Consider the following 24,342-nt stretch of genomic DNA (forward strand, 5'->3'; position numbering starts at 1 on the left):
CTGTCAACATTAGACAGATCAATGAGACAGAAAATTAACAAGGATATCCAGGAATTGAACTCAACTCTGCACCAAGCTGACCTAATAGACATCTACAGAACTCTCCACCCCAAATCAACAGAATATACATTCTTCTCAGCACTACACCACACTTATTCCAAAATTGACCACACACTTGGAAGTAAAGCACTCTTCAGCAAATGTACAAGAACAGAAATTATAACAAACTGTCTCTCAGACCGCAGTGCAATCAAACTAGAACTCAGGACTAAGAAACTCAATCAAAACTGCTCAACTACATGGAAATTGAACAACCTGCTCCTGAATGACTACTGGGTCCATAACAAAATGAAGGCAGAAATAAAGATGTTTTTTGAAATCAATGAGAACAAAGATACAACATACCAGAATCTCTGGGACACATTTAAAGCAGTGTGTAGAGGGAAATTTATAGCATTAAATGCCCACAAGAGAAAGCAGGAAATATCTACAATTGACACCCTAACATCACAATTAAAAGAACTAGAGAAGCAAGAGCAAACACATTCAAAAACTAGCAGAAGGCAAGAAATAACTAAGATCAGAGCAGAACTGAAGAAGATAGACACACAAAAAAACCCTCCAAAAAATCAACGAATCCAGGAGCTGGTTTTCTGAAAAGATCAACAAAACTGATAGACCACTAGCAAGATTAACACAGAACCCAGAAGAAAAAAGAGAAGAATCAAATAGCTGCAATAGAAAATGATAAACGGGATATCACCACTGACCCCACAGAAATACAAACCACCATCAGAGAATACTATAAACAACTCTACACAAATAAACTAGAAAACCTAGGAGAAATGGATAATTTCCTGGACACTTACACTCTCTGAAGACTAAACCAGAAAGAATTTGAATCCCTGAATAGACCAATAGCAGGCTCTGAAATGGAGGCAATAATTAATAGCCTACTAACCAAAAAAAGTCCAGGACCAGACAGATTCACAGCTGAATTCTACCAGAAGTACAAGGAGAAGTTGGTATCATTTTTTCTGACACTATTCCAATTAATAGAAAAAGAAGAAATCCTCCCTAACACATTTTATGAGGCCAACATCATCCTGATACCAAAGCCTGCCTGACAGAGATACAACAAAAACAGAGAATTTTAGACCAATATCCTTGATGAACATCAATGCAAAAATCCTCAATAAAATACTGGCAAACCGGATTCAGAAGCACATCAAAAAGCTTATCCACCATGATCAAGTGGGCTTCGTACCTGGGATGCAAGACTGGTTCAACATACACAAATCAATAAACTTAATCCAGCATATAAACAGAACCAAAGACATAATTATCTCAATAGATGCAGAAAAGGCCTTGACAAAATTCAAAAGTCCTTCATGCTAAAAACTCTCAATAAATTCTGTATTGATAGAACATATCTCAAAATAATAAGAGCTATTTATGACAAACCCACAGCCAATATCATACTGAATGGGCAAAAACTGGAAGCAATCCCTTTGAAAACTGGCACAAGACAGGGATGCCCTCTCTCACCACTCCTATTCAACATAGGGTTGGAAGATCTGGGTAGAGCAATCAAGCAAGACAAAGAAATAAAGGGTAGTCAATTAGGAAAAGAAGAAGTCAAATTGTCCCTGTTTGCAGATGATATGATTGTATATTTAGAAAACCCCATTGTCTCAACCCAAAATCTCCTTAAGCTGATAAGCAACTTCAGCAAAGTCTCAGGATACAAAATCAGTGTGAAAAATCACAAGCATTCTTATATACCAGTAAAAGACAAACAGAGAGCCAAATCGTGAATGAACTCCCATTCACTGCCAACTGAGAATAAAATACCACAGGAATCCAACATACAAGGGACAAGGACCTCTTCAAGAGGAGAACTACAAACCACTGCTCAGTGAAATAAAAGAAGGACACAAACAAGGGAAGGCATACACAGCTCATGGATAGGAAAGAATCAATGTGTGAAAATGGCCATACTGCCCAAGGTAATTTATAGATTCAATGCCATCCCATTAAGCTACCAATGACTTTCTTCACAAAATTGGAAAAAAAAAAAAACTGCTTTAAAGTTCATATGGAATCAAGAAAGACCCTGTGTTGCCAAGACAGTCCCTACCGTCAGAAGCAGAAGCTGGAGGTATCAGCTACCTGACTTCAAACTATACACTGGGACGCTACAATTACTAAAGGAGCATGGTACTGGTATCAAAATAGAAATATGAATAATGGAACAGAACAAACCCTCAAAAATAATACCACACATCTACAGCCATCAGTCTTTACGACAAACCTGAAAGGCAAAAACGAGAAATAGGAAAGGATTCCCTATTTAATAAATGGATGCTGGGAGAATTGGCTAGCCATAAGTAGAAAGCTGAAACTGGATCCTTTCCTTACTCCTTATATGAAAATTAATTCAAGAGATGATTTAGAGACTTAAATGTAAGACCTAAAACCATAAAACCCTCAGAAAGAAAACCTGGGTAGCACCATTCAGGACATAGGCATTGGCAAGGACTTCATGTCTAAAACACCAAAAAGTGGCAACTAAAGCCAAAAACTGACAAATGGGATCCTAATTAAACTAAAGAGCTTCTGCAAAGCAAAAGAAACACACCATCAGGAGGTGAACAGGCAACCACAAAATGGTAGAAACGTTTTTTGAAATCTACTCATCTGACAAAGGGCTAATATCAGGAACTTCTAAAATAACTCAATCAAAATTTACAAAGAAAAAAACACACGCCCCATCAAAAGTAGGTAAAGGACAGGCAGACACTTCTGTAAAGGAAGACATTCATACAGCCAACAGACACAAGAAAAATGCTCATCATCACCTGCCATCCAGAGAAGTACAAATCAAAACCACAATGATACCATCACACCAATTAGAATGGCAATCATTAAAGTCAAGAAACAACTTAGGTGCTGGAGGATGTGGAGAAATAGGAACACTTTCACACTGTTGGTGGACTGTAAACTAGTTCAATATTTGTGGAAAACAGTGTGGCAATTCCTCAAGGATCTAGAACTAGAAATACCATTTGACTCAGCCATCCCATTACTGGGTATATACCCAAAGGATTATAAATCATGCTGCTATAAAGTCACATGCACACATATGTTCATTGTGGCACTATTCACAATAGCAAAGACTTGGAATCAACCCAAATGTCCATCATTGACAGACTGGTTTAAGAAAATGTGGCACATATACACCATGGAATACTATGCAGCCATAAGAAAGGATGAGTTTGTGTCCTTTGTAGGGACATGGATGCAGCTGGAAACCATCATTCTCAGCAAACTTTCACAAGAACAGAAAACCAAACACTGCATGTTCTCACTCATAGGTGGGAACTGAACAATGAGATCACTTGCACACAGGAGGGGAAGCATCACACACCGGGTCCTATTGTGGGGAGGGGGTAGAGTGGAGGGATACCATTAGTAGATATACCTAATGTAAATGATAAATTAATGGGTGCAGCGCACCAACATGGCACATGTATACATATGTAACAAACTTGCACGTTGTGCACATGAACCCTAGAAATTAAAGTATAATAGAAAAAGTTGTCTTCATTATTTTTGAATAATTAGCAAATAAAATATATCAAAATTTGCTACATAATTTAGATAAAAATTGCAAAATGGTAAAAGTCATCAAGAAAAAGCAAAACAAGGACACTTTGTACTTGCGGTTAGGGAAGTTCTCTCTGAAAAAGAAACGCCTTCACTGTGTACTTAATGACGTTCAAAAAAATAACATACCAGGTAGAAGAAATAAAATGTGCATAGTGTTTTCGAGGATGTGGAAAAAGGTCATTGTAGTTTAAACTGAGAGAGTAACAAGGGTAGTGTCAGAATTTGAGGCTGCAGGGATGGGCAGGTAGGACATATCCTTGAGATTCTGAAGGCTATGGTGAAAAAATGCAGGTTTTTATCCACATACAATGTGAAGCTGTCTTCCCAATTCAGTAAATAGTAATTCTATTCTTTTCAGTTGCAAAGATTTTTGTGTTTTATTCACTTGTATATTCCCAGTGACAACAGGAATATACATGATATCCAATAAATGTCTGTAGCTTAAATACATGCATTTAACTTTTGTATATCAAATTGTATTCAGATCTATTCATGTATGTATTCTTTGAATTGGCATTATGTTTCTTCTCTTTATTCAAATAATTTTGACAACTATCCAGTTGCTACTATTTGTTTTAACTAGCCTATTCTTTTGGAGGTGGAGGTGGGTACTGAATATAGCACTTTGGTTAAAATAGTTAAATTCACAGGCTGCTACATACAGATTTGAATTTGAAATGTATCATGTAACTTTGGACAATTTGCTTAACATTTCTGGCCTTGATTTCTTTTACCATAAAATAGAAAATTACCTTTATCATATAGTTTTAGTAATAAATTCATAAAAAGTGAAAGTTATTAACACCAAGAAAATATTCAGTAAATGGTATTTAATTTTTGCTTTTTAATTTTTATTGACAGTAGCATTATCATTATTTTTGTAATATCATTTCCTTATGATGATCAACATTAAGTTAAAACGATATTTTTCCCAAATAATTTTCTAAATGTTAGCCATACAATTCATTTCTCTTATTTAAAAATATTTTAGAATTCTCAATAATATCTTAAATCAAATTTCCATGGAGGTTATTGCAAAAATTATAAAGAATGCACCTAGAAGCATTTAGGAATGCTCTTAAAAACCAGAGGTTATGACTGAAAAAACAAACAAAAACCTAATGTAAGACTTAAAACTATTTTCATATTTGTATTTGTTTGGATAAATAATTACAAGTAAACAATATAAATAAACATTTTTTTGTGGATATTTTCTTTTTCTTTTTGCTCTGCGGGAATATTTTCTCAAAATAAGTTGATCTAAATTAATGAGGAAATTACATCGTAGCTCATCTATATCTGTTTGCCAAATTCATCCCCTTCCCTTAGTTGTCTTTTACTTTACATTACTATCAAACTTTTGTCTAAGTACAATTCAAATTGAGAAATTTAAACATTTGTTGTGTTTGATTTCAGTCTTAACTAGCAATTGTGAATTTCATTGACACAGGCATTTTATTTGACTATAAGCTGATTGAGTTTACTTGATTATTTATAAAACCTCAAGAACCTCTCCAATCTAAACACTTATTTCATTGATAAACAGTTTTCAGAGTCCGGTTTGATTAAATATAACCTGTTTGCAGGGAATAATTTATTCACTATTTCTTACACTGGCAGAAGAGTCTTGCTAGGAGTTAAAGATACCTGTGTTGTCAACATGCTCAAAAAAATCAGATTGCACAAATGTGAATGAGAAGATTTAAAAACTTTCAAAAGAGATAGGTCTGAGTTAAAAAATTGGGGCAATTACATTTCAAAGAAACACATAGATCAAGTGTTAAAATTGCAAACTCTATTTGATAGATGTGGACTATCAATTTTTTCCTGACCTTCGATTAAGACTGAAAAGTTTATAAATGTAAGCATTTTTTGACCTAGCTGAAGGAAGTTAAGTTACCCTTGCTCCATTTCAGTTTTATTATTTATATTATGCTTTTTCCACCCACAGAGCTAATTGTGGGTTGTGATTTTTGGGTGTAGCTGCTTTCTATTATATTGTACTCTTTGAAAGGATTGCAATATCAGTATTTGTAATAGCATTACTTCAGAAACTACTGAGAGTCCTTTAATCTCTTTTGTTTTTTTGCCAATTCTTACCCCTCACTTCTCCTCTTCCCCTTCTCATGCAGTCTCATCTCAGACTTCTTATGAGCACATCACCACTAATCCTTGGCAATTTTTCTTATCCTTTTACCCCCTTCCTCCATGGAAGAGTAGAATTTTTAATTTGTATTTTTTGTTACTTTGGAAAGCAAATATTTTATCAAGATCTATTGGTCAGAGGGCAGAAAGACTTACAAAGACTATCCTAAAACCTCTTCACAGAAGAGATAAATTTAGCAAATCAACACATTAGCCAAATGGGTTGAATTGCTCTAAAGACCACAGGGCAAAGCGGCTCGAAACCAAGAAAAACAGTAAAGACATTAATGGCAAGTAATACTTATATCAGAATTTTAAGATATATTAAATGTGTATCTTAAATTTTATTTCAAATAATATATTGAACATTAATGTCATTATTTTTGCTATTAAATTTGAGCTTTTAAAATAAAATATTGACATTTATAGCAAGTTTTCTTTTGAGACAAGCTCTCACTTTGTCACCCAGGCTGGAGTACAGTGGTGCTATCTCGGCTCACTGCAGCCTTGACCTCCTGGATTCAAGCAATCCTTCGGCCTCAGCCTCAAAAGTAACTGGGACTACAGGTGCACCCACTATGCTCGGCTAATTTTTATATTTTTATGAGAGATGGCATTTTGCCATGTTGCCCAGACTAGTCTTGAATTCTTGAGCTGAAACAATCTGCCTGGTTTGGTTTCCCAAAGTGCACCGTGCCTGGCCCTATAACAACTTCTAAAATCTTACATATAATATATATCAATACATCAGAATTGTCATTTGCTTACACAAATACAGCCTTATGGTTAGACTTAAGTATTTGTCTTACTGGTTAACAAATTATGAAGTCCTGAATAGATTTGATATTTACTTTCTGGTCAGTAACCTCACTTCAGGTGTCTCCCATGAATGCAAATGTATAGATTAATTCAGGCTAAAGTGTTAAAAAATGTTTCTTGTAGAAATACTTGAATTTTTTTTTTTTTTTTTTTTTTGAGATGAAGTCTCGCTCTTGTCCCCCAGGCTGGAGAGCAATGTTGCGATCTCGGCTCACTGCAACCGCTGCCTCCCAGGTTCAAGCAATTCTCTTGCCTCAGCCTCCCGAGTAGCTGCCCCCCATGTCCGGCTAATTTTTGTAATTATAGTAGAGATAGGGTTTCACCATGTTGGCCAGGCTGGTCTCGAACTTCTGACCTCAGGTGATTCATCCGCCTTGGCCTCTCAAAGTGCTGGGATTACAGGTGTAAGCCATCATGCCAGGCCAATATTTGAACTTTAATTAAGGTTATTTCTAAAGATCAAGGAGAATTGTCTGTACTAGTGTGACATTTATAAATTATATTATGTATGAATGGTCAAGAATTTTTAATAAATGAATACAACCCATTTAAAGTTGTTTCTATTAAGTTTTATTTTACAGAGATAGATGCTATTGTGCTTATACTTAAAGTTTATCTTCTGTCTTATTTACTAAGATAGATGACATTTCATCAAACGTTATTATTGCTGCTACACAAAATTATTATAATTAACGTAATTTTATTAAACAGATCTTTATTCTTTTTGTAGTGACTCTCTCATAACATACCCGTAAAGTAAGAAAGCACAAGATCTTGTGATTCACTGAGTGCTAGTCAAACCAAAGATCCTCATCCTAAAAGGATAGCTTCCAAATTTGGAGCATGTATTCTTGTTATAGTTTGCAAGTAGCTAAAATACTGCCTCTCCCACTCCTTCCAATCCATCATCCTATCAGATGATATTCCTAAATTTAAGTAAAGCTACTTCCCATTAAAGAGGTCAATGGTCTTGAACTCTTAACTTTAAGCAATCCTCCAGCTTAGGTCCTCCAAAGCACTGGGATTACAGGCATGAGCCACCACACCTACTAGCTAGACTAAGCAAGAAAAGGAGAGGGAAGATCCAAATAAACACAATCAGAAATGAAAAAGAATACATTACAATTTATTCCACAGAAATACAAAAGATCTTCAGAGACTATTATGAACAATACATGCTCACAAACTAGAAAACCTAGAGGAAATAAATAAAATCTTAGAAACACAACTTCATCAGAATTAACCAGGAAGAAATAGAACTCATGAACAGATCAATAATGAGTAGTGAGACTGAATCGGCAATTTAAAAATCTTCCAAAGAATTAAACTCAGGACCAGATGAATTCACAGTCAAGTTCTATCAAACATAGAAAGAATAACTAATACCATTCTCCCTTAAACTTTTCCTAAAAACTAAGGAGGAGGGAATTCTTCCTAATTCATTCTATGACACTAAAAGCTGACAAGGAGACAACAGAAAAAGAAAACTACAGACCAATATCCCTGATGAACATAGGTGTAAGAATCTTCAACAAAATACTAGCAAATTGAATCCAACAACACGTCAAGAAGATAATATATTATGATCAGGTGGGATTTATCTCAGAGATGCAATGATGGTTCAATATACAGAAATCAATAAATATGATATATCACATGAAGATAATTAAAAACAAAATGTATGTGATTATCTTGTTAGATACAGAATAAGCATTCAACAAAATTTACCATCCCTCAGATTGAAAATCCTCAAAAATACAGGCATAGAGTCTTTAGTTCTGTTTATGTGATGAATCACATTTATTGATTAGCTTATATTGAATGAAACTTTTATTCCAAACAACCTTGGTGATGAAGGATTAGCTTTTTTTTTTTTTTTTTTTTTTTTACTTATAGACATTATGTTTTATCAAACAAAAGACTTACATAAGAAGATCACATCTGAATTGAGACACATTATTATTTACATTCATAATGGAAATAGCAAAATTAATCATATTAGGTCTTATGAAAAATTATTACTTTGACCACTAATCTTGCACATGCATAAAACTCTACTGATCAAGGAAAATACTGAAACATTTGAAGATAATATCAAGTGGCACTATCATTGAACTGAGGTGGGCAAATCTGAAAGCATGCAGGCATGAAGGCACCCACATCCACACAGCAAATAATTAGGCAGTCCCATGATGCTGAGATTTGGGGTACACTTGATCCCATCACCCAGGCACTGAGCATAGTACCCAATAGTTAGTCTTTCAATCCTCGCCTCGCTTCCCTTCCTCTCTGCTCTAGTAGTCCCCAGTGTTTATTGTTGCCATATTCACATCCATGTAGACTCAATGTTTATAACTTATAAGTGAGAACATGCGGTATTTGATTTGCTGTGTTCCTGTGTGAATTCACTTTGTTTCTAATATTTCAATCACATATTTTGTTGGCTATTCATTTCCCTTCCTTTGAGTTACTTCTGTTTGCCCTGATTTAATTCTCTTTTAATCATAATGAATAATTTCTCTCATTTCCTTTAGGAGTTATTTGTTTTCTCCATTTCTCAGGATTAGCTTTTTGATGTACTGCTGGATTCAATTTGCTAGTATTTTGATGAGGATTTTCATATAGATGTTCATCAAGTACGTTAGTCTTAAGTTTTCCTTTTTTGTTGTGTCTCTGCCAGATTTTGCTATCAGAATAATACTGGCCTTGTAGAATAAGTTACATAGGGGTCCCTCCTCCTGAATTCCATGGAATAGTTCAGTAGAAATTGTACTAACTCTTCTTTGTACATCTGATATAATTCAGCTCTGAATCTGTTCCCAGGTGTTGTTTTTGTTTTTTGTTTTTTTGTTTTTTTGTTTTTTTTTTTTCATTAGTAGGACATTTTTTACTGATTAAATTGCAGAGTTCATTACTATTCTACTCAGAGATTCAATTTCTTCCTTCCTCAGTCCTGGGAAGGTGTATATGTTCAGGAATTTATCAACTTCTAGATTTCCTACTTCATGTGCATAGAGGTGTTCATAGTTTTTTTTTTTTTTTAATGATTATTTGCATTTCTGTAAGGTCAGTGGTAATAGCCTCTTGTTTCTAATCAAGTTTATTTAAATCTTTGAATCTTTTATAATAGTCTAGCTACTGGTTTATTTTATTTTAACAAAGCTCCTTAATTCATTGATCTTTTGAATTTTTTGTGTGTGTCTCAATCTCCTTCAGTTTAGCTCTAATTTTGGTTATTTTTTTTATTTTTTATTTTTTGCTAGCTTTGGGTTTGTTTGCTCTTGGTTCTCTAGTTCTTTTAGTTGTTAAATTAAGATCTTTCTAACTTTTTGAGATGGTCATTTAGTGCTATAAATTTCGCTTTCAACATTGTCTTAGCTGTGTCCCACAGATTCTGGTATGTTTGTTCTCATTAGTTTCAAAGAACTTCTTGATTTCTTCCCTTAATTTCATTATTGACCCAAAATTCATCCAAGATCAGCTTATTTAATTTCCATGTAATTGTATGGTTTTGAGTGATTTTCTTAGTCTTCATTTCAAATTGGATTGTGCTGTGATCTAAGAAACTGTTATAATTTTAGTTACTTTGCATTTGCTGAAGAGTGTTTTGTATCCAATATGTGGTTGATTTTGGAATATGTTTCATGTGTGATGAGAAGAATTTCTATTCTGTTGCATTTATGTAGAGAGTTCTGCAGATTTTTATCAGGTCCATTTAATCTAGTGCTGAGTTCAGGTCACAAATAATTTTGTCAATTTTCTGTCTTGATGATCTGTCTGATACTGTGAGTGGGGTGTTGAAGTCACCCACTATTATTTTGTGGGAGTCAAAGTATCTGTAAACATCTCCACGAACTTGCTTTATGAATCTGGGTACTCCTTTGTTGAGTGCATATATTTAGGATAGTTAGGTCTTCTTGTTGAATTGAACCCTTTGCCATTATATAAAGCCCTTCCTTGTCTTTTTAAAAAATCTTTGTGAGTTTAAAGTCTATTTTTTTCTGAAATTAGGATTATAACCCCTGCTTCTTTCAGTTTTCCTTTTGCTTGGTAGATTTTTCTTCATCTCTTTATTTTAAGCCTATTGGTGTCACTGAATGTAAGATGGGTCTCTTGAAGACAGCATACCAATGGATCTTGTTCTTTATCCAGCTTTCTGCTGTGTGCCTTTTAATTGGGACATTCAGACCATTTATATTTAAGGTTCGTATTGATATGTGTGGATTTGATCCTGCCGTCATAATGTGAGCTGGTTATTCTTCAGTTATGGTTGTTTTATAGTGTCACTGGTCTGTTTTTGTAGTGGCTGGTAACAATCTTTTCTATTCATATTTATAGCATCCTCAGAAGCTCTTGCAAGGCATGTCTGGTGGCAATCAATTTCCTCAGCATTTGGTTCCCTGGAAAGAATCTTATCTCTCCTTTGCTTGGTTTGACCTGATATTAAATTCTTGGTTGGAATTTATCTTCTTTAAGAATGTTGAATGTTGGCCCCCAATCTCTTCTAGCTTATAGGGTTTCTGCTGAGAGGTCTACTGTTAGTCTGATGGGCTTCCCTTTAGTCTGATGGGCTTCCCTTTGTAGGTGACCTGACCTTTCTCTTGAGCTGCCTTTAGCATTTTTTCTTTCATTTGGCCTTTGAGAATCTGATGATTCTATGTCTCGGGGATGACCTTCTTGTGAAGTATTTTACTGGAGTTCTCTGCATTCCCTGATTTTTAATGTTGCTCTTTCTAGCTAGATTGGGGAATTTCTCATGGATGATATCCTAAAATATGTTTTCTACATTGCTTACACTTTCCCCATCTCTTACAGGGACAGGAATTGATAACAGATTTTGCTTCTTTACATAATCCTATATTTCTCAAATGTTTTGTTCATTTATTTTTATTCTTTGTCTTAATTCTTCTATGACTGTCTTATTTCATAAAGTCAGTCTTCAAACTCTGAGATTCTTCCCTCAGCCTGGTCTACTCTGCTCTTAATAGTTGTGATTACATTATAAAATTCTTGTAATGCTTTTTCAAGTCTATCAGGTTGGCTATGTACTTTTTATACTGGCTACTTTGTCTGTCAGCTCCTGTACCATTGTATTGTGATTCTTAGCTTCCTCAGATTGGGTTGCAGCATTCTCCTGAAGCTTGATGATTGTCATTCCTGTCCCTATTGTGAATTCTATTTCTGTCATTTCAGGTGTCTCAGCCCAGTTCAGAACCCTTGTTGGAGAGGGAGTGTGGTTGTTTGGAGGAAAGAAAGCACTCTGGCTTTTTACATTGTTAAATTCCTTGCATTGTTTTTTTTTCTCATCTTTGTAGGCTAATGTTTCTTCAATCCAAAGTTGCTTATCTTTTTTTTTTGTTTTATCCTACTTGAAAACCTTGAGGAATTGATTGTTGTATAAGATGGATTCAGCCAACTAGCTTTGTTTTTGTAAGTTGTTGGGAAGGCAATATTCAGCTCTTAACTCCTGGACTATGTGCTCTGATGCCAAGGGACTTGTATCAGGCCCCAACTTTGTTTTCTAGCTCCTTGTGGTGAGGAGTCCACTGCTCTGTAGGGAGGTCAAGGTGATCCTGAAGCATCATTGTTTACATATGCCAGCAGCAGTGGCAGTGTGGTAGGGTACACACTCATCAACTGGAGCAGGGTGCTAGTAGGTGCTGGGGCTCCTGCCTTTGTGTAGGCATTCACAGTAGTGGCAGAGGCAGCATGGCCTGGGGGAATGGGGGACCCCTCCTGGAAACTAGGCATGCAGTTGTACTAGCGGTGGTGTTAGCACAAGGGCAGGGCACTCGTGAATACTGTTCTGCATGCATTCTCTGTGTACTTCAGGCAGGGGTGGTCACTCAGGGCAAAAGAGGATCTGCTGTTCATGGCAGTGCTGGCAGAAGGGCAGGGTGTTGGTGGGGATGGGCCTGATAACTCTGTGCCTGCCAAGGCTCCAACTGCAATGGCAGTCTGGTGTGGGTAAGTGGGAATGGACTACATTCCCACCACAGGAGTGGCAGGACAGGGTGAAAACAAGCAGCTGTACTGCTGGGACAGGCAAGGCAAAGTCACCCATACACATGTTCATAAAGGCAGATATGGCCAGGCTGGGACCCTGGAAGTGACCAGCAGACCAAGGGGTGTTCAGGTTGGAAAAGTTCCATCTGATGGGTAAAGCTGTCTTGCAGAGTTCAGGTCCAACAATTTCCCTGTAACTAAAGATTCCTATGGGAGAAAGTCAAGTCTAAAATGGACTTCCCTTGCTATGCTCCACTGCAGACACTGCCATACCAAACCCTGTAGACTCTGCTTCCATTGGTGTTCTGCACCTACCACTTCTCTAAGCAACTCTTTCCACCAACTCAAGTGTCCATGGTGGTTGAGGGGTCTCATCCTTCTGGGATTCCAAAGACCCATGGCGAGAGTGGGTTGCTCCTTGTGTATTCAACCCACCCATTCCTCTGGAGTCACTGGGGGCCAGGAATGAGTCCTGGTATATGATAATGCCCTGCAGGGTTACCAGCTTCATCTTCTTTCAGTCCAGCTTCTGTGTCTTCCCTCTGTCCTATCTCTGTGCCTACCCTCTGAGATCTGTTTAACAGTGTGCCAGTCATCTTGATCCCTCAGTGGGAGCTGTTTCACCTACCTGTGTCTAGTCCACCATCTTGTTCTCTCAGACATTTTTCAAAAAAAGACATAAAAGCAGCCAAGAAACATGTGAAAAAAATGTTCAACATCACTGGTCATCAGAGAAATGCAAATTAAAACCACAATGTGATATCATCTTACACCAGTGAGAATAACTAGCCTAAAAACAGATGTTCGAAAGGATATGGAGAGAAGGGAATGCTATACACTGTAGGAATGTGAATCAGTACAGTCTTTATGGAAAACAGTATGAAGATTTTGCAAAGAACTAGAAATGGAACTGCCATTCAATCCAGAAATATCACTACTGGGTATGTAACTGAAGGGAATTAAGTTCATTTTATAAAAAAAGGACTTGTACTCATATGTTTATAACAGCACTATTCAAAATAGCAAAGATTTGGAATCAACCAAGGTGTCCATCAATGGAGGATTAGATAAAGAAAATGTGGTGTATTTTCTTTATATTGAATACACACACACACACACACACACACATACACACACCATGGAATGTTACTCAGCTGTGAAAAGAGAATGAAATTATGTCTTTTGCAGCAACATAGATGGAACTAAATGCCATTATCCTAAATGAAGTAATTAAGAACTAGAAAGTCAAATACCACATCTTCCCACTTACAAGCAAGACCTAAACAATGGGTATACATTGACATACAGAGTGGAATAACAGACACTGAAGACTACAAATATGAAGGGGTGGGAGGGGGTAAAGGTTAAATATTACCTATTAGATATAGTGTTCACTATTTGGGTGATTATTACACCAAAAGCCTAGATTTCACCACTGCACAATACAAGCATGTAAGAAGCCTGAACTTGTACTCCCTAAATATATAGAAATAGATTACAAAATAAAATTACAAACAAAATAAAATCAAAGGAGGCTAATGGAAAGATCCACATTGACTTTACAACTTGTGTTTATCAATGCTGTGGAATGAAAGAATGCAACTGCTTTTTGAAAATGAACTTAAAACCTGCAGAGTTTTAGAAACAGATAGTTGTCAAATAGGCATCAGGAAAAAGGACTCTGAAAATGTTTTTAGGAACTTTTTTTCCAGAATAGTTACTTAGATGTTTACTTTGACCAGAGGTGCAGCTGGTCATAACAAAGGCAATTGCAGCCAAGCCTCCCAGGTTTCCTTCCTCTGTCGTCACAATTTGCACCCTGTGGAATGAAATGTCAACCCACTGAACCATGTCAGGGCAATGAGCATAATGATAGGAACTCAATGGTATAAATGAGGTTAATAACTGGTGAGAAAACAGAGATTTGTTCCTAGATCCTCTGCATTTTCTTCTCTGCGCAGTGTAGCTCTTTAGAAATATTGCCTGTCCGTGGAGAGCTAATGGCTCTCGTCATAAAGCTAATACACTGTGCTTCAGTAGCCTTAGAACTCATTTCTGAAGTCACACTAATCTGCCTTTCCTCTGCTATGTTTTGTTTTTACTCCTGAAAGGTTTTCTTATTTCCCAAGACTTCAAGCTGAGTGTAAAGCTTTTCTCCTGCTTCTTATGCCATTTCTAATCAGGGGTGACACTGGTTTTCAGGGACATTTTTCTAATTTCAATTTTTAATACATAGAAAAGCATCTTGTGAAAGAAATAAAGAATATATTGAAATGTCTCAGACTAGCTTTAATACTGCTGCTTTGTGAGCCACGTTCACCCTTCCTTTTCTTTTTTCACCATTCCCTAACTCTCAGCATTGTAGGAGGAATTTTGCTGTCTGCTGCTGGTACTCCTTGCATTCTGTCTCTCTTACATGCTGTTTTGAGGATATGGAGTCTCATAATAGACTAAGAGAACCATATGTATTTTTTGAGTTGCCAGGGATTACCTAAAGGCAACTGGATCCATTTGATCGCACACTGCATTAATGTATCCTTTGCAATCTGTTTATGTGATTTCTTTTGTTCATATGCCCATTCTTTGAACTTTTTACTCCTGCTCCTACATCCTGAAGGTCTGCAAGCTTTTAAGGAATGAACCTAAATAAGCAATCTTGAATGGATATCAAATCACAAAGGAAAAACGTGTTAGAAAAAAAAGACACCTTCATTTCTCACATTTATCCCCTTGCCTGAAACAGTATCCTCCACGAACAGAATCCTTTGAGTTCATCTTTGATCACCCTTCCCTTTTCATGTATCTTTTCCTTTTGTGTTTTAGCTTCTTAAAATACTTGTAGTAATATTTCTTTGGTAGTTAAAGGTTATCTAGTCCAGGCACTGCTTTTACATAAAATAACTCGCGTGAGGTATGTAGTATCATTAGCTTTCTTTTACAAAGGAAATTGTCAAGTAATCTGCTTTAACAATTTGCACAGAGAAGTAAGGTGATTTGCTCAAAGTTGCACAGCCAATAAGTGGCAGACCTACAATGTGAATCAAGAGAATTTAGTTCTAGAAATAATATATCCCACAACAACAGCATACAGTGTGCAACAGGCTCACGTATAGCTTAAGAGAATCAGTGTATAGTCTGCTAGGTATGCTTTGAAGCATAATTCTCCCTCTTTTAATAAGATTTATGATAGTGGACATATTACTTTGCTTCTTGAGCTTCAGCATTGTTGTTGGTGAAACAAACTAATAACCTTGTTCTAATTGTGATTTTTTATGGATTAAATATTTTTAAAAATGTATAAATACTACCTGTATAATACTAACTTTTGGATGAGAAAAACAAGCCATGAAGAGATTAAAAGACAGGTATGGCCATTTATTTAAATTTATGTAAATATACATATTCATAACTATCTATATATAATATTTTACAACATATTATTGAATAATATTTTTTCTTATGGCTATAACTTCCATGACCTGGACATATGAAATTATCTTCTCCAGCTAACCCCATTTCCTACTCCTCCAACAAGATCAGCCCTTCTCCATTGATTTGAGTATCCTATCAATGGATAGGATCCATTGATTTGAGTATCCTATCACTCACAGTGTTATTTAAATTTTTTGATGTATTTCATTTTATATTCCACCAACAGTGTAGGAAATTTATAAATTCTTCACATTCATATAAACATTTGTCATGTTCTGCGTTTTGTTACTAGCCAGCCTAGCAATGACAATGAGGTTTTATCTCATTGTTGTCTTTATTTGCATTCTTCCAATGATCAGTGATTTTGAGTACCTTTTCATATACTTATTAGTCATTTTTATGTCTTCTTTGGATAAGTATTTATTTCAGTCCTTTTCCCATTTTAAAATCATGTTATTTTTGTTTTTAAACTGTAGGAGTCACATATATTTTGAATATTAATCCCTTATCAGATATGTAGTTTGTGAATATTTTCTGCCATTGTGTAGTTTGCCTTTTCATTCTTATTTCATTTGAAAAACAGAGGATTTTTAGTTTCATGTAGTCTCATTTGTCTAATTGTTGCTTTTTTGCTCATACCTTTGGTGTCATAGCTAAGAAATTATTGCTGAAACCAATCTTATAGAACTTTTCCTCTGTTTTCTTCTAGGAGTTTTACTATTTTAGGTTTTGTTTAAGTTTTTAATCCAACTTGAATTGATTTTTGTGTATGGTGCAATATAAGGGTCCAATTTCACCCTTTTACATGTACATATCAAGTTTTCCCAACTTGATTTTTTGAAGGGATGATCGATCTACCATTTTGTATTATTTGCCCTCTTTTCAAAATCAATTGTCTATATATGCAAAGGTTTATCTCTGGGCAGGCACCCTATGCTGTTCCATTGATCTGTACATCTGTTTTTCATGCCAGCACCATATTGTTTTAATTTCTGTAGCTTTGTAATATATTCTGAAATCCTAAAGTGTGATGCCTCTAGCTTGGTTTTTTCCTGTCAGGTTTGCTTTGCGTATTCAGAGTCTTTGGTGGATCCATATGAATTTTAACATTTTTTTCTATTTCTGTAAAAATGCCATTGGGATTTTGATAGAGATCACATTATATCTGTAGATCACTTTGTGTAGCATGAATATTTTAACAAACTAAGTCTTCCAATCCATGAACATAGAATATTTTTCGATTTATTTTCATTTTCTTTAATTTCTTCCATCAATGTTTTATAGATTTCAGTGTACATGTTTTTCACCTCCTTAATTCAGTTGAATCCTAAGCATTTTATTCTTTTTGATGCTATTGTAAATGAGATTGTTTTCTTAATTTTTTCATGGGTGGGGATGTTTTGTTGTTAATATGTAGAAATATAGAATCCTGGTAAGTAAGCAAGAACAAGGAAGTGGCCTCAGATGCAGTAGAGTAATTATTCTGAGAAATGTCTCACTACAAACGACTCATGGCACAATATCCTGTTCCCAAATACTTCAATTTGCTCATAGCCCCAGCAGCATGACCTTATCTGCGCATAGTCCCTCCAGCACCACCCTTTAAATTTTCACTCCAGTCCTTCCCTCTTGGCAAAGAGCACCTTCTCTGCTGTGCTGCCCATTGCTTCCTTGTAACGTACTGTCTCTCTAATAAACTTTCTTTCTTTAACTCTTTGCTGTTTTGGTCAATTATTTTACCACTCACAACATTAGTGACAATCTGTTGCAACAAGTGACAGGAAAAATAGTTGATTTTTGTTATGTTGATTTGTATCCTTCAGCTTTACTCATTGTATTTATTAGCTCTGACAGGGTTTTATTTGCTTTTCTTTTTGTAGTTGTAGTCTATAGGGCTTTCTACATGTAAGAACATTTCATTTGGGAATAGCGTTGATTTTACCTCTTTCTTTCTGAGTTGGATGTTACTTACTTATTTATAGTCTAATTGCTCTGCCTAGGCCTTATAGTACTATGCTGAATAGAAATAGAAAGAGTGGACAGCCTCGCTTTTTTCTTCATTTTAGAGCAAAAGTATCCAGTCTTTCACCACTGAGTATGATGTTAGCTGTGAGCTTGTCATATGTGGCCTGCAAAGCATAAAAGAGGTAGATACCTTCTATGCCTCATTTATTTTGTAGAGAATTTTTATCATAAAAGAGCATTTAATTATGTTTGATGCTTTTTGTCCCTCAAAAAACAAAACAAACAAAATACAAACAATAAAAGAAAAAAAAGAGAATTATTAAATGATCCAACAACCCCACTGTGGACATATATCCAGAAGAACTGAAATCTGGATCTCAAAGAATTATCTGACTCCCACGTTCATTATTACAAACTGTATTTACAATAACCAAACTGTGAAAACAACTTACGTTTCCATTGACAGATGAATGGAAAAGAAAATTTAGCATATGCAAAGAATGGAGTATTACTCAGCCTTAGAAAGAGAGAAATACTGCCATAGTTGACAACATAGATGAACCTGGGGATATTATGCTAAGTGAATTAAGCCAGTCACAGAATGAAAAATATCACATGATTCCACTTATATGAGGTATCAAAAATAGTCTAATAGAAACACAGAGTATAATGGTGGTTACCTGGTGCTGCGAGAGGGAGGGTGAAATGGTAAGTTGCTGTTCAAGGGGTATAAAGTTTGAGTTATTCAAGATGAGTTAGTTCTAGAGATCTGCTGTAGAGCATTATGCCTACAGTCAACAATACTGTATTTTGTAATTAAAACCTTAACAAGGGGGCCAGGAACGGTGGCTCAGGCCTATAATCCCAGCACTTTGGGAGGCCGAGGTGGGCGGATCACGAGGTCTGGAGATCAAGATCATACTGGCTTACAGGGTGAAACCCCATCTTTACTACAAAATACAAAAAAAATTAGCTGGGTGTGATGATGAGCACCTGTTGTCCCAGCTACTCGGGAGGCTGAGGCAGGAGAATGGTATGAACCTGGGAGGTAGAGCTTGCCGTGAGCCGAGATCGTGCCACTGCACTCCAGCCTGGGTGACAGAGCGAGACTCCTTCTCAAAACAAACAATCAAACAAAACTTTAACATGGATATCTCATGCTAAGTGTACTTACCACAATGAAAAAATAATAATAATAATAAATAAACTAATAAAGAATCTTGCTACTGTATGTGTCTATTCCCCTAAGGATGAGCTTCCTTTCTTTCAAGCGCAAATTTCTCAAGTTAATCTAAGCATTCAAGATTTGCTAAATATGAGAACTGTAAAGAGGTGAAGGATTTCCTAGATGATTATAAAATTTGAATAGCATTTAATGACAATGCCATTGATATCTGGTCCTGTAATGTATCATTAAAACTTCTGTCCTGGAGATGAAGACACATAGGAACCCAAAGAGAACATGGAGAAAATATCTCACTGCACTTTTCACTGTATACTGTATTGTTTCTTCCCAAGCAAAGTGTCCAGAACTGATTTCCAAGAATGCTTTGATAACAAGTTCTACGGAAATAGATTGTTTAATATGTGGTGCACTTTTCTCAAATAACTTTGAGAGATTTGCTAGATATATAAACCCACTGACCAAGTTTTGAGGAAGTAACTAGTATTTTATGTTCTCCTGATTGAAGAGTCACTTTATTGTTCTTTTTAAGTTTTATAATTCAACATCATCAATGTGTTTCACATTGCTCTCTACTGTGCCCCATGCACATTACATATAGAAATTAAAAAATAAAAATGTCTGTGTTCTGAACCTACTTGCTAGTTATCAGACCAATTACATATGTTCTTGCTTCTTGCTATTCTAAAGAGAATCCTTGTGTAAATACAGTCTATTTCTATTACACTTTGTGATTTACTTTCAGGGAAAATGTTTCCCTACACATAGACTTATTTTATCATTTTCTGTGTTCCACTTGCATTTTAATCCCTAAATTACATAGTATTTGTTATATCACAATGTTACCTTGTTTTCTAGTAATCTAATTTTTAGTAACCCAGTTGATAGTATATGACAAAAGAATGGTTAGTAAGAACTCACTTGGCACTCAGCACATTATTCAGTTTGGTGGGCAATATACAGTCTGAAATAGCCCAAATGCCAACAAGGCTTACAGCCTAGCTGGGAGAGGGGCACGATGAAAATATATAAGAACATGCTAAATGTATGTTTGTATATCGAGTCAATAATTTCTATGGGAACTTCTCCATCATTGCAGATATTATGAAGAGCAATACAATGTTGTACGGGTGTGAAAACGTTGGGATATTTAAAAGCTTTTTCTTCATAAGGTGTCCATACAGTAATGGATCACCTGGAAAGAAATAAGTCAAGATCCATCATTTGATGACATTCATTATCAAACAAGAATGACAGACTGACAAACAGAAAACACTTTCTCCTGGTAAGTGAATGATAAATACAAACACAGTGCACTCTGAGAACAGAGAGGATGGGAATTCAAATTCAGCCTTCCCTGCATTAGTTGGTCAGAAAGAATATCCCTGTGAAGATAATTGCAACCCAAATGCAGAGAGGAGCTTGAGCAAAGACATGAAGTTTCAGCTGCAAGAAAATTCCCATCACTGGAGTATAAAAATCAAGACTAGGCTCATAGGACATAGGCTGTGTATGTAGAATGGAACAAGCTCTGTAATTTGGCGAATAAATGTGACATTACTCACACAGTCTATCAGCCAGACCTTGCCCATAAGAGCAGGTCAATACGGAGACTCTTTAAATCACTGACACTCATAGACGTGAATATTCCAGGTAATTTGTTTTGTGATCACTCTTACAGTCTATAGAAATAACCCATATTTATGCAACATGATATATCAGAAAATGATGTGTCTTTGCCTCCCAAGTGTATTAAAATGTGCACCTTCCTACTTATTGCCCCTGTTGAGTGTGGGAAGAATGAAAGCATATGAAGGGAATGGACGCATGCAAGTATCTGGACCTTTTCCCTTGTGCTTTCAACAACCTAATGTATTTTCTTTTAGTGTCGAGACTGACTTTGGTGAATAAAAGAGTCTTAGAAGGAATCTCTTACATCAGAACTATAAATTAGAATAATGCTGCGGCTTCAGTCAAAGTTTAAACATTTGTTTATTGTAACAGAATTTTGAATAGACTATCTGAAACATCTTTTTTTATATTCTGTGTTAATAATTACTAATTTGGGTAATTGCAATTTTGGAAAAGCAAAATTGCAATTTTGTGTTCAAAGTATTTTCATTTGTACTTTTCATATTTCAAATTTCTATGATTCAGTTGTATTTGTAAATTATTGTCTTAATATTGGTTGTTAAATACATATTGTTTCTCATACAAGTTTCATAATATGCATTACAATGTTATTATTACAATGTTTTTGGTGATACACATAAACAATCGTAAAATATATCAATTTTATATGGTCAGCAGATGGCAGTGTTTCTGAGCTGGTGAGTACAGCTTCCTGTTAACCTATCAAATTTGATGTTTTGGGATTGAAATATAGCTTTTTTTTTATTTTTAGAATTCTAATACTACACCTTTCTATCGGAAAATATATTAATGTTTTTGGAAAGTTTAAGCACAATAAATATGGGAAGTACTTTTCTCATGATTTAATGAAACTTTGTTTCTTTCAATCTTCTTTCTTTTTCCCCCGTCTTGCAAACTTCCTTTCTTCCTTTTCCCTACTTTCCTTTATTCTTTCTCCATGTTTTCATTTCTTGACTCTTCTTATATTTTTTATGCCATTCTTTTTTATTGCTATTTAAAACTATTCTAAAAAAAAAAAAAAAAAAAACTTCATTTGGAAAGTTAAAATTTAATATAAAATTCAAAGTGTTTAATGTAAAGATTAGTCTTGCAAAAGAAAGGAGTTTTGTAGAAGCCGTCAGTGAGTCTATGTATGAAAAACACTTTTACGCAGAATAATGCTTTTAACGTTAGAATAATTGACAGATTATTGTTTGCTGATCAATTTAAATAACCCAAATTGTCTAATTTTTACTGTGTAAAAAATTGTTTTAGGCCAGATGTGGTGGCTCACGCCTGTAATCGCAGCACTTTGGGAGACTGAGGTGGGTGGATCACCTGAGGTCAGGAGTTCAAGACCAGACTGGCCAACCTGTTGACACTCCGTCTGTACTAAAAAAAAAATAATAATAAAAAAATAAAAAATAGTCAGATGTGGTAGCAGGCGCCTGTAATCCCAGCTACTTGGGAGGCTAAGGCAGGAGAATTGCTTGAACCTGGGAGGCGGAGGTTGCAGTGAACAGAGATCATGCCATTACACTCCAATCTGGGTGAGAGAGTGAGATCCTGTCACACACACATAAAAAGTGTGTGTGTGTGTGTGTGTGTGTATCATATAAAAGTATATATATGTAGATACTTTATATATAGTACAAATGTGTATATATATATATAACTATATATATTATATACAGTTTTATTTTGAAATTCACATGGCAATTTTCACTGTTTCAAAATAGAAAATGCCATCCTAATGCTTTCAAGGTGCTTAGACTTCCCCGTATTTTCACAAGCCGTGAAGTGTATTTACAGAGTTAGTTTTGAGCTGTTTGGGAGGTATTCCTTTCTCTTGGTGTCAAATTATTTTGTTTGTATTTTTTTGTTTTACTTAAGATCCTTCAGGACTTGCTTTAAAGTAAAAACTTACTGTCCTATTGGACAATTGAGTTTTGTCATGGATATTTCATAGCTGATGACAGTATATTGGATATTGTTTGAAACAAGAAAAATGAAGAACTATTTAACGAATAAAGGCTCTATTTGTTTTTATTCTAAAAGCTTACTGTTCTGTGTAGGGAAAGGGTCATATTTTAATTAAGGTAATTAGTAGCTATTGATTAACTTTCATTGGGATTTTGAGAGTATGTTTAACTTCTTGTATTTGTGTGCTTCTTATTAAGAAGCTAAACTCAATGAACATGTTTTTATTTAGAATATAGCAAGTTATAAACCCTCCATCTGCTATTCATACAAACACTGTGGTCAAAAGTTTGAATCTTCCATCACTTTCAATTAAGGCATTAGTTACTGTTTGATGGAAAGAAGCAACTTGACCAATCCAAATCTTTTCTTATTGTATATTTAACATTCCTATGTGTATACCTTCTCTGAAGTGCCAAAGAGGACCCTGAGAAACATCCCTGGATATAGTTCAGGGTTGTAGGGAATCTTGTTTCTAGCATTTACAGCAATATTGAGCAAATTGCCAATACTTGGGCAGAAGAACATAGAGAAGTCCTATACAATTTAAAATATAAACTTTAAGTCAAAGCTTATTATTGTTTTTACTCACATTATAAAATACAACACTTTTCTATTTTAAATGTATATAATAAAGATACCTAACACTTTTTGAACAACTGTATCAAGAATTCTAAGTATGTCTGTATTCTCATTGTCGTCATCCTATAGCTGATCAAATTGAGGCTTAGGAAGATAAGACAGCTGGATATTGATTTACTCTTTAGGGAATGAGGACACATAGAAAGTCTTAAAAAAACAACTAACCAACCAACCAACCAACCAACCAACCAACCAGTAAACAAATACATCAGAGGATAGCATGATTAGAGCTAATATAGAGAGATGCCTCTGAGGGCATTGTGTAAGAATCTTGTTTGAAAGAAAGCACAGAGACTCTTGGGCACCCCAAACTGTAGGAGATAATTCAGATCTGTCTAGTGGCAATAGTACAGAAAACTGAGAAGAAAGTGTAGATACAAAGGACATCAAAGTTGAGCTTGACATAATTGATTTCCTTTGTGTTGAGAGCAAAAGAGGATGGAATCTACTTAACTTTAGAGTAAACTCATTGAAGTTTTTTCCTGTTTACTCTGACGTCTACTCAGAGGGTCAGGGAACTCAATAAATATAAATATATTGAAGTGCAGCTGCTTTTAACACCTTGAAAATGTAATGTGACTTTTCCCCTTAGACAGATCTATAATTAACAAATGTGAGTTGATTAAATATGAAATGGATAACATTATTTGTTTTCTTTGTACCTCCTGAGAGGCACAAAATCAAAATTCATGAAGGCAGGCATTAGAGAATTAAGGCACACACCTTTTTTTTTTTTCTTTCTGGCTTTGAAAAATATTAGCATTTGGGATAAACAGGTAATTCATACTGGAGTACTCAAAAATTAAAATGGTTTTTAAAAATAATAATACCATGAATAAAACAGAGAAAAAAAAGAGAGAAAGCAT

This window comes from Papio anubis, chromosome 3 (genome assembly GCF_008728515.1).
Source record: "Papio anubis isolate 15944 chromosome 3, Panubis1.0, whole genome shotgun sequence".
Lineage (NCBI taxonomy): Eukaryota > Metazoa > Chordata > Mammalia > Primates > Cercopithecidae > Papio > Papio anubis.